Genomic DNA, 12,021 nt, shown 5'->3' with positions numbered 1-12,021 from the left:
TACCAACTCCGGTTTTTAAGATTCCTCTATTCGACCATCACAATTATAATTCATAATTCCATATCTATCACAATAACATGAATCCATCAGACATTTTCATTCCAACACTAGTACAATAAAGAGTAAAGGCACTGGTTGTAAATGTTTATAGGCCTCGGTTCTACAATCGAGGCATACAGAGGCGAAGTAAAAAGGTGAAGGTTTATGCCTCGGTTATAGACCGAGATAAAACGAAACAGAAATATGCCTCGGTTTTTTAGATAACCGAGGCAATAACGTGTGTGTTTTTTTTTTTGACTTTACTCGTTCATTCATGCCAACCAAACTCAAAATTTCCCATTCAGCTCAAGAATCTAACACAACCAAGAAAACCATAACAGAAATCAAACAAATCACAGTATTACAACAACCAATAATCAATGTAAAAAATCTGTCTACACAAGCAGCAAACATCATGAACTCATCAATGTCCAAATTACAACCCACAAATTACAAATTACAACAATTAATGAGAAGAAACTCAGATACAGAAACTCAGATACAAAGATGAAGATGGACTTAAGCTGAAGAAACTCAGAAGCAGAGATGAAGATGGACTTAACAGAAGCATCTCCAACCATGGGTTTCTTCCTCTTCGCATATGGGTTTCCTCGTTCTTCCCCAACAAAAGCATCTCTGACCACCACCATCTCCCCCACGAAGGTTGCAGCATCCACCATCATTGACTTCCTCTGCTCCCCCCCGTCGTCCCCACCCTCCTCGCCATCGTCACTGACTTCCTCTGCTCCCCCTTGTTGAGACCTCGGCAAGCGCACCGGATCGTTCAAGTAATAAACCGGTAAGTCCGGAAATCGTTTCCCAAGAGATTTGTTTTTATTCACGGATTGATTAAAGTTTACTAATTTAGCGAATAATAAACGTAATTTTGTAGCAAACTTAAGATTAGCATATAGATATGTAAAATAAAGTGGTGAAAACAGATGGATAATAAAGATAGAACACAAAATTCATACAAGATCATGCATTATTATAGAAATTACAAAGAGTTTCAGAAATGTACTCTCAACCCCAGTGAAATGGAGTTCTAGCTACACATATACATCATAGACGCGATAAAGGATGGATTGGATGGTAGAAAGTGTTGAAATTCCACTCCGGAGCACCCAAAACGAGCATGGACGCGAGCTGCAGAGTCCCCCCTAGCTTCTCCCCTCCAGAATTGCGTCTTTCTGCCTCTGGATCGCGTCTTTAAAGAGATAAGTCGTAAGTGACTTTTCGCTGGGCGAAAGGAATCCACTCGCTGGGCGAGTGGGCTAGCTAGGCGAGTTGCTCCAGCTCGCTGGGCGACTGACTCGCTGGGCCACTGGTTCCTGGTCGCTGGGCCACTGGTTCACTTCTGGCTGGGCCACTGGTGCGCTCTGGCTGGGCCACTGATTCACTTCTGGCTGGGCCACTGGTGCGCTCTGGCTGGGCCACTGATGCACACAGGGTCTCTTCGATATTATCCAATCCTTATTCTATTGCAAAAAATATACACACAAAAGCATCAAAACACATTTAAACATTACAAACTATACTTACATCAACAAATATATACTTTTCATGAGAATTAATACTAAAACTCACTCAAAAGCACAACATTTTATGTAACAAAAACAAGTAAAGTTTACATCTATCAAACTCCCCCAAACTTATATATTTTCATGTCCTCATGAAAATACACAAAAACGAAAGAAAATGAACCCAACAAAGCAGTTAGTATTCCATCACATAATCTCTGTCACAAAAGTAAGGATTGTAACTACACCTCCAAATATTCAGATCAAATGTTATAACTTCTATATTAACAAGTTCTTGAATCCAAAATGATAAGACAACCAGAAAAAGAATAGTACAAATGTGCTCAATCAGTGTTTACCTCAACCTGCAAGTGTTTACACTCAAAATCACGCTCAAAGTGTCATCAACTACTTCATCAACTTTTGCAAGTCATCTCATATACAATTCAAACATTCTGATTTAAATCAAAAGGACTTTCTCAGGTTATAACTTGGCTTGGCTAGAAGAAACATGGTTTTACAGGGAAACAAAACTACACTAGAGAAGCGGAGAACAAGAACATAACAACATTGAAACTTTATTTATCAACTTCCTCTTCATTCATCACATAACACATTTTCTGAATTTTTCTCTAACTTTGATATTTTTTTTTTCAGATTGCTTTTCATCAGTTTAAGACTCAACTCATTATGATTTCCCCCAAACTTAATTTCTACCTATATCTTGACAAATATGTTTCTTGTTCTCTTCTTCTAGAGTGTTGGATAAGGTAGATTATTCTGTAATAAGCTCAGGGTTCACAAAAATATATACAAGGCTCAAACAGGATAACAAAGGATGAATATACACATATGGGTAGTCATCTGGCCAAGTAGTTAATTTCAAGAACAAACAACTGCCTTTCTCATTTCTAAACCAGAATGCATCTGTATTAAAGAGAATTATGCAAAAACCGAATTCATAGCAATAACAACTTCTCACTTGCTCTCAAAGCTTTCTCAGTACACTCAGGTATTCAACTTCTGGGTCACAATCAACCAGATTCAAGAACGAATAATAAATAATTATAACAGAAATTCTAAAATTCAGATTTTGCAATAACAATCTCACAATCATGCCAGTTATCATGGACAGAATTCAAAGCTCATTATTTTAGACACAATATATCATAATCCTCATTTACTTTAAAAATAAAACTAACATTTAAATAAACTAAAATTTAAATAACTGCAATTAAAAGAAGTAACAATAACCACTCATGGTTGATGTGGCCATAGTCTCCACGATGAAGGTTGTCGTTGTTGTTCCTCAACATGTCCTTGTTGGTCAGCCTCTGCTTCATCTGGTTGTTGTTGTGGTGCTTGATTTTCCCTTCCCCTCACAAATGTTGGGCTGTCCTCAGGCCAAGGTACATGCTCCTCAAATTGAGTAGTAGTCATAACGCTGTCATCAAGGAAATCAGGAATTCTAAGAGATAGTCTATGCATGTCATCCATCAAGCACATTTGCCCTCTGCGTAATGCATCATTCTATTCATACATATACATCATGGCGTCCTGAAAAGAAGGATTTGTATAAAGGTTAGGAGTACCACGAGGTAGGCGTGAAGGTCCAGCATGTTGTGTCTGTGTTGGTTCTGGAGGTGGTTGCTCATGTGACCTGTTGAAGCAGTTTTTTCGAATGAAGCGGCCATCAATTGGTGGTTGCAAAGGTAAAAGAACAGGAGTATCAGAAGTGACTCCTCTGGCCATACATAAGGTAGTAATCAGAGCAGGGAAACCCAGACTAACATTAGCAACATCAGCAATATTTGATAACTCTAAATAGATGTGTGCTCCAATGTCAATATCCATACCTGTGATGATCCCATAGATGAGATAAGATCGTTCCAAATTAATATCAGATGTATGCGTGGTTGGACTTAAGTTGGAGTAGGAAAATGCACTCCACATCTGTGCTAAAGAGGTCAGATGTTTCCTCAGGATGCGCACTGGAGTGCCATTAACCCCTTAGATGTAGTTGTGACCAGGGTGCAGAGCAAAGAAGCAATCATATCATGGTCTTTTGCACCTCTCCGGAATGCTCCATAGTTAGTGATCTCGCCTGGAGGTGTAGATGAAGTTCCCAAAAGAGTATTGATTGCTTGCTTATCATAGTGTATAATTTCTCCTCTAACCATGCTCTAACGGTCACCATCTCTATCAACCTGATACGCATTTGCATAAAATTCTCTGACCAGGGTATCATCAATCTCATCTAGAGGATTAGCTAAGAACAGATGCCAATTTCTTCTCATTATTTCATTGTTGAAGTTAGCAAATTCCCCTTCATTCAAGTGAACCTTCCTTTCAGTAATTAACTTCCGATTTCTCAGTATAGTGAACCTGTTAGCAGCCATTTCACTTGGGAATCGTGTCTGATCAAAATTCAAGACATAATCATCATCTGTATCATTAGTCTCAACTCGTCTTCTGATACGAGGTCTCCGGGATGCCATCTGATACATACAATAACAAAATTCTAATTTTATCAAACATTTATAATAATAGTACAAAATAAAAAAAATAAAATAAAATATATATATATATATATATATATATATATATATATATATATATATAAATTATTGAAGAAATTACAACATATAAGAGGTCAATAATTTCAACATTGCCATAGCATGTATCAATTTGAGATCAACAATGTGTCATGACCAATGGAACTAAGAGAAAATTTAATGCAAACAAGAACCAACACACTGTAATAATACAACAGAGTCAACATTTCAAGCATTAGCATAGCAAAGTATAGTAGCAGAAATGGAAACCAAAACTGTGCATTTTCGTACCAAGAACGCAGTGGCTCACGGCCACCAAAGAAGGGGCTCGCGAGCTCGCCGGCTGGCATAGTCGCTGGGCGAGCTGTGACAGTGCCGCGAGCCAACTCGCTTGGCGAGGATGGCAGCAAGAAGAACGGCTCACGTGGTAGACAGCCAGCGACCAACTTTTTGAGTTTCACAAAGATGAATTATGCAGAAAATAGAAAACGAAAACTACAGCACAACATCATTCCAAACTCTAAATCCCCAAAATGAAAAGAATGGTTAAAACCCAATAAAGAAGAGTGTAAGTTGAAGAAAACTTACTGGACTTGAGATGAGAAGCAAAGGAGGAGGAAAATTTTTGAAATAGAAGGGGAAGAAAACGCTTCACACGGCGTCAATGGTAGCAAAGGGAGGGAGGGGGGCGGCTGGAATGAAGGATGAAGGAGAAAAGGGTTAAAACCCTAAAATTTCAAAAATTTGGGCCGAGCCCAGTCGCTGGGCGAGTGCCAAGTGGCAGGCCCGTGTTGACGCGCAGAAAAAGTGGCTGACCCAGCCCAATTTTGTTCAGTCGCTGGGCGACCAGATCCTACTCGCTGGGCGAGTAGGTCAAACGTGGTCAAATTTTTTTTTTTTTTGAACACAACTTCTAAAAAAAACAAATAATTGAATTTTTCTTCATATCTACAGCATGAAAGAGTACAAAATCTAAATTTACAATCAACTACAACATAATTTAAATATCTGCAATTTCTTGAACCAATTCTAACTACCACTCAAATAATTTCAAATTATATAAAACAATAAGCTTCGTAAACTTATCCAAACTTCAATCAAACAATTCACAATAAAATCATTGCAGAAACATCAATCAATCTGCACAACCAAACAGATTCAAATTCAATCCATACAACCAAAAGAACTGAAAACATAAATTAAGATAGAGTTAGAAAGCTGGGTTGCCTCCCAGTAAGCGCTTGTTTAACGTCTTTGGCTTGACACCTGTTATGATTAAGGATCAGAAAAGTGGGTGATAGTAGTGAGGCGCTGAATTTGACCACCCAGATAATGCTTTAAACGTTGACCGTTTACTACCCAACTTTGATTTGGATCATCAGAGGAAGGATCACTTAATTCGATGGCTCCATATGGTTTTACTTCTTTGATGAGAAATGGTCCTGACCACTTTGATTTGAGCTTGCCATGAAAGATTTTTAACCTCGAATTAAAGAGTAGTACTTGTTGACCTGGTTGAAATTCTCTATGTAGAAGATGCTTGTCATGGTACAATTTGACTTTCTCTTTGTATGCCCTGGAACTCTCATAAGCTGTCAATCTCAGTTCTTCCAATTCATGAATTTGCAATTTTCTCTTTTCTGCAGATAGATTAGGATCAAAATTCAAAAACTTCAGAGCCCAAAATGCCTTATGTTCCATTTCCACTGGCAGATGACAAGCTTGGCCATAAACAAGTTGAAAAGGAGTTAATCCAATTGGTGTCTTTAATGAAGTTCTGTAAGCCCATAAGGTGTCATCTAGCTTTATTGACCAATCCTTTCTCGAGTTAGATACAGTTTTCTCCAAAATCCTCTTGATTTCCCGATTTGAAACCTCGGCTTGACCGTTTGTCTGCGGATGATAAGGAGAAGCAACTTTGTGTCTTACCTCATAATGTTTCAAGAGCTTTTCTAATTGGGCATTGCAAAAATGAGACCCACCATCGCTAATTAACACTCTAGGAACACCAAATCTTGAGAAAATATGCTTCTTGAGAAATTTAATAACTATTTTTTGCATCATTTTTCTGACAAGGTGTTGCCTCAACCCATTTATTGACATAATCAACAGAATGATGGTGGGAGAGGACCAACAAAATCGATTCCCCAACAGTCGAAAACCTCCACTTCCAAGATATTCTGCAGTGGCATCTCATGTCTTCTGGAGATGGTTCCTACTCTTTGACATTTGTCACAGCTTTTTGCATGAAAATAAGCATCTTTGAATGTAGTGGGCCAAAAGAATCCAGATTGTAAAACCTTGCCAGCTGTTCTTTCTCCATTGAAATGTCCACCATATGGCGAATTATGGCAATGCCACAAAATATTTTCAGCTTCCTCTGCAGTAACACATCTTCTCAAGAGGTTATCACTACATATTTTGAACAAATAAGGATCATCCCACACATATTGCTTAGCATCATGCAAAAATTTCTTCTTCTGATGCCATGTGATATCATCTGAAATAACTCCACCTGCTTTGAAATTTGCCATGTCGGCAAACCATGATCTTTTCTGAATTAACATAAGAGTTTCATCTGCAAATTCATCACAAATTTCTTTCTCCTTACTTGTGATTTCTTCATTAACTAGACGAGAAAGATGATCAACAATCACATTTTCACTTCCCTTCTTGTCTTTTATTTCTAAATCAAACTCTTGTAACAATAATACCCACCTGATCAACCGTGGTTTTGAATCTGGTTTGTTCAACAAATACTTGATCGTAGAATGATCAGTATATATAACCACCTTAGACCCAACAAGATAGGATCTAAATTTCTCCAGTGCATAAAAAATTGCTAGCAATTCTTTCTCTGTGGTAGCATAATTCTGCTGAGCACTATTCAGCACTTTACTAGCATAGTAAATTGCATGAAAAATTTTTTCTCTTCGTTGGCCCAAAACTGCACCAATAGCATAGTCACTAGCATCACACATTAGTTCAAAATTTTTCTCCCAATCTGGAGCTACAATAACAGGAGCAGAAATCAACTTATTCTTCAACAGATCAAAAGATTTCAAACAATTTTCATTCATAACAAAAGGAATATCTTTAACAACTTAATGGTTTAGCCACTTTTGAAAAATCCTTTATAAACCTTCTGTAGAATCCTGCATGACCAAGAAAACTTCTGATACCTTTCACATTCATTGGCGGAGGTAGCTTTTCAATAACCTCTACCTTAGCTTTATCCACTTCAATACCTCTGGCTAATATCTTATGCCCAAGAACAATTCCTTCTGTCACCATGAAGTGACATTTCTCCCAATTAAGAACAAGATTTGTTTGAACACACCTCTTCAAAACAGTCTCCAGATTTGACAAACATACATCAAATGATCTAACAAAAACTGAAAAATCATCCATGAAGACTTCTATGCATTTTTCAACCAGATCAGAAAATATGGCTAACATGCAACGTTGAAACGTAGCAGGTGCATTACAGAGTCCAAAAGGCATCTTTCTATAAGCAAAAACTCCAAAAGGACAGGTAAAAGCAGTTTTCTCTTGATCCATAGGATCTACAGCAATCTGATTATAACCAGAGTATCCATCTAGAAAGCAATAAAAAGCCTGACCTGATAGCCTTTCTAGCATTTGATCCATGAATGGAAGTGGAAAATGATCCTTTCTGGTTGCCTTGTTGAGCTTTCTATAATCAATAACCATCCTCCACCCAGTCACTGTCCTTGTTGGTATCAGTTCATTTTTCTCATTACAAACCACAGTCATACCACCTTTCTTTGGCACGACTTGAACTGGACTCACCCAAGTGGTGTCAGATATAGGGTAGATGATACCTGCTTCTAAAAGCTTTAGAACTTCTTTTCTGACCTCTTCTGTCATCACTGGATTAAGTCGTCTCTATGGTTGAGCTACTGGTTTGAAATCATCCTCCATAAATATTCTATGCATGCAATAAGAAGGACTTATTCCTTTCAGATCAGAAATTGACCAACCTACAGCTCCTTTGTTCACTTTTAAGACTTCAATTAATTTCTCTTCCTCCAGAGTGGATAAAGCATTGCTGATGATCACAGGTTTATTATCATCTTTTTCAAGAAAAACATACTTCAAATGTGAAGGTAACAATTTCAATTCCAGCTTTTTTTCTTTTATCACTTCTTCAGTCTTTAATTCTCCAATCTCCACTTCATCAGGTGGAATCTCCTTCAAAGAATCTAGATTCTGTAGACATTCATCAATTAATTTCTCTTCCTTGCATGTAAGGATTCGCAAGCATCAATAAGAGTTCTTTCAAGAGGTGATGATATATGCATCGTCTTTTGTGTAATCATGCAGACTTCCTCAAGTTCATCAGTTTGAAAGCATGTATCTTCATCATTTGGGTGAGACATTGCTTCAAAAACATTGAAATTTACTTCTTCATTCTCAACTCTCACTTTAAGCTTTCCATCATCAACATCAATCAACACTCGAGCAGTCTTCATGAATGGCCTTCCCAGAATCAAAGGAATTTTTGTATCTTCTTCCATTTCCATGACAACAAAATCCACTGGAAATAAGAATTTGTCTACCTTTACCAACACATCTTCCACTACTCCATGCGGATATTTGATCGATCTGTCTGCCAATTGTAGAGTCATGCGTGTGGGCTTCAACTCTAATTCTCCAATCTTTTTAAACATAGACAGAGGCATAAGATTGATGCTGGCTCCAAGATCAATTAACGCCTTCCCAATAGCCAGTTTACCAATGGTGCATGGAATTGTAAAACTACCTGGATCTTTAAACTTTGGTGGGAGCAACTTTTGAATGATAGCACTGCACTAGCCTTGTACTTCTATAGTTTCTTCCTCAATATACTTTCTCTTCTTGGTGAGCAAATCTTTCATGAATTTCGAGTAAGCAGGTATTTGTTTTAGTGCTTCTGAGAAGGGCATCTTGATTTCCAACTTCTTGAAAATATCAATGAAACTCTTGAACTGTCTTTCCTTCTCCTTTCTAGAGAAAGCCTTTGGATATGGAAGAGGTTTCTCGTACACCTATTCTTTCTTTTTCTCTCCCTCTCTCTCTTTTTCACTTTCTCTATCCTCTTTCTCTTTTTCTTTATTTCCCTGTTTACTCATCTCATCTTTTTCTTCACTCAAATTTTTAACTCTCACCATATCTCTTTCTTGCTCTTTTTTCTCATTCCCTCTTTCTTCCAGAATTCTTCCTGATCTTGTAATAATAACCTTACAGTCTTCCTTTGGATTTACTTCAGTGTTTGCCACAAATTTCTTCTCTGGTTTTTCTTCTAACTTTTTAGCTAATTGACCCACCTGAATCTCCAAATTCCGAAGTGAGGCTTCTGTACTTTTATGATTAGAAATTGATACCTGCATAAACTGCTGAAGAGTTTCTTCCAATTTTGAAGTTCTTTCTGTCAGAGTAGGTTGTTGCTGAAAGTTCTGTGGAAGTGGTCTATTGGATGGACCTGCTTGTCCCATACTCGGATGAGGTCTCCATCCTTGATTAAAACCTTGGCCTTGATTATAATTTGTCTGACGACCTTGATTTCCCATATAATTTACTTCTTCATGAGACATGCCTTGCACTGCACATTGACCATTATTATGATTTCCTCCGCACAATTCACAACTTTGAACCGTCTGATGTTGAGCTTGAGAAACATTCTGCAGTTCTTTAGGTAGATGAGATAACTTCTTCATTAATGTCTCAAGTTGCTGAGTCATAATCTTGTTCTGAGCTAGTAAAGCATCTTGAGATTGAAGCTGAAGAACACCTTTTTGTTGAAATTGGGCTCATTCACTCTGAACTTCATTATCATTTGCAGCCATGTTTTCAATCAGATCATGTGCTTCTTCAGGCGTCTTCCATCTGATACTACCTCCAACTGATGCATCTAACATTAACTTTGTTTGGGATTTCAGCCCTCCAAGAAACAAATTTAGCATTGTAGGCTCATCAAATCCATGAGTAGGGGTTTTTCTCAATAGTCCTTTGAATCTATCCCATGCTTGACCTAGAGTTTCATCAGCATCCTATTGAAAAGAAGAGATCTCCTGCTTTCCCTTATTGATTTTGGACTGAGGGAAGAACTTATTCAGAAATTTTGTAACTACATCATCCCAGACTGTCAAACTATTCTCTGGAAAAGAATTCAGCCACCTTTTTGCATTACCAGCCAATGAGAATGGAAATAAGCTGAGTCGGATCGCTTCATCTGGAACCTGGTGAATCCTCACTGTATTACAGATCTCCATGAAAGTAGCCAAGTGAGTGTATGGATTCTCGTGGGATAATCCATGAAATTGATTGTTCTGTACCAGATGAATAAGAGCTGGCTTCATCTCCATGTTAGCAGCATTCAACACTGGTCTTGCAATACTGTTGAAGTGCAGAGGTCCTGAGAAAGTATTATAATCTGCAAAAGTACGTCTTCCTTGCCCAGAACCTTCTCCAGTGCGATTGTCTTCCATTTCTTCTTTTTCTTGATCAGATGAAGAGTTAAGAATTTCTTCAGAAATAGCAGAGGCTTCTCTGGATTCTCTAATTTGTCTTCTCCTTCTGCTGTTGTTCCTTCGAGCAGTTCTTTCAATTTCAGGATCAAAAAGTATATTTTCAACCTGTTCTCTGCTTCTCATACAAAACACAAACTAAAAAGAAACAATCCAGAAAGACACAATCTCTACAGAATAATAACAAATATGCACAAAAGTTCAAATAAGAACACAATAACACTTAAACAGAAAGAAAGCTAAAATCAACTAAACCAGATAAACAACAAACAATCAACGAAAACAAAAACAAATCCCCGGCAACGGCGCCAAAAACTTCTTGAGACCTCGGCAAGCGCACCGGATCGTTCAAGTAATAAACCGGTAAGTCCGGAAATCGTTTCCCAAGAGATTTGTTTTTATTCACAGATTGATTAAAGTTTACTAATTTAGCGAATAATAAACATAATTTTGTAGCAAACTTAAGATTAGCATATAGATATGTAAAATAAAGTGGTGAAAACAGATGAATTAAAGTTCACTGGGGTTGATTTTCAAGTTCATCACTCAAGTAATTTTTCTACTAACACAATTCCTCAAAATTAAGCATCAACATCCTAGGCGCATGCAGTCCTGATCTCTCAGATGACAGTTCTGAATCATTCAAACTAAATCCTAATCTCTTAGATAATTCAGTTATCAGATTTGCCTTAATCACAATGTCACAGATGACTAAAAATTTCCTCCTATGTCTAGGACTCGAAATCTTTTAGCAGTTCTATCCTAGGTCCGCGGTCTCATACATTTCTCAATGATTTAACCGTTCAAATAGCTCAGATTCTCATCATAGGCATGAACAATAAAGATAGAATACAAAATTCATACAAGATCATGCATTAATATAGAAATTACAAAGAGTTTCAGAAATGTACTCTCAACCCCAGTGAAATGGAGTTCTAGCTACACATATACATCATAGACGCGATAAAGGATGGATTAGATGGTAGAAAGTGTTGAAATTCAACTCCGGAGCACCCAAAACGAGCATGAACGCGAGCTGCAGAGTCCCTCCTAGCTTCTCACCTCCAGAACTGCCTCTTTCTGCCTCTAGATCGCGTCTTTAAAGAGATAAGTCGTAAGTTACTTTTCGCTAGGCGAAAGGAATCCACTCGCTGGGCGAGTGGGCTAGCTGGGCGAGTTGCTCCAGCTTGCTGGGCGACTGGCTCGCTGGGCCACTGGTTCCTGGTCACTGGGCCACTGGTTCACTTCTGGCTGGGCCACTGGTGCGCTCTGGCTGGGCCACTGATTCACTTCTGGCTGGGCCACTGGTGCGCTCTAGTTGGGCCACTGATGCACACAGGGTCTCTTCGATATTATCCAATCCTTATTCTATTGCAA

General features: G+C 38.1%; 1 non-coding gene across 1 annotated transcript; it reads left to right on the top strand.

The window, feature by feature from the left end:
- Positions 1-10,093: 10,093 nt before the first annotated feature.
- LOC128194861 (small nucleolar RNA R71) lies at positions 10,094-10,196 on the top strand. Its single transcript, XR_008246310.1, has one exon. It is a non-coding gene; the product is annotated as a small nucleolar RNA R71 (small nucleolar RNA).
- Positions 10,197-12,021: the final 1,825 nt, after the last annotated feature.

The sequence above is a fragment of the Vigna angularis genome, chromosome 11, assembly GCF_016808095.1.
Source record: "Vigna angularis cultivar LongXiaoDou No.4 chromosome 11, ASM1680809v1, whole genome shotgun sequence".
Taxonomy (NCBI): Eukaryota; Viridiplantae; Streptophyta; class Magnoliopsida; order Fabales; family Fabaceae; genus Vigna; species Vigna angularis.
The sequence above is the reverse complement of the archived record's forward strand: the minus strand, read 5'-3'. Positions and strand labels throughout refer to the sequence as shown.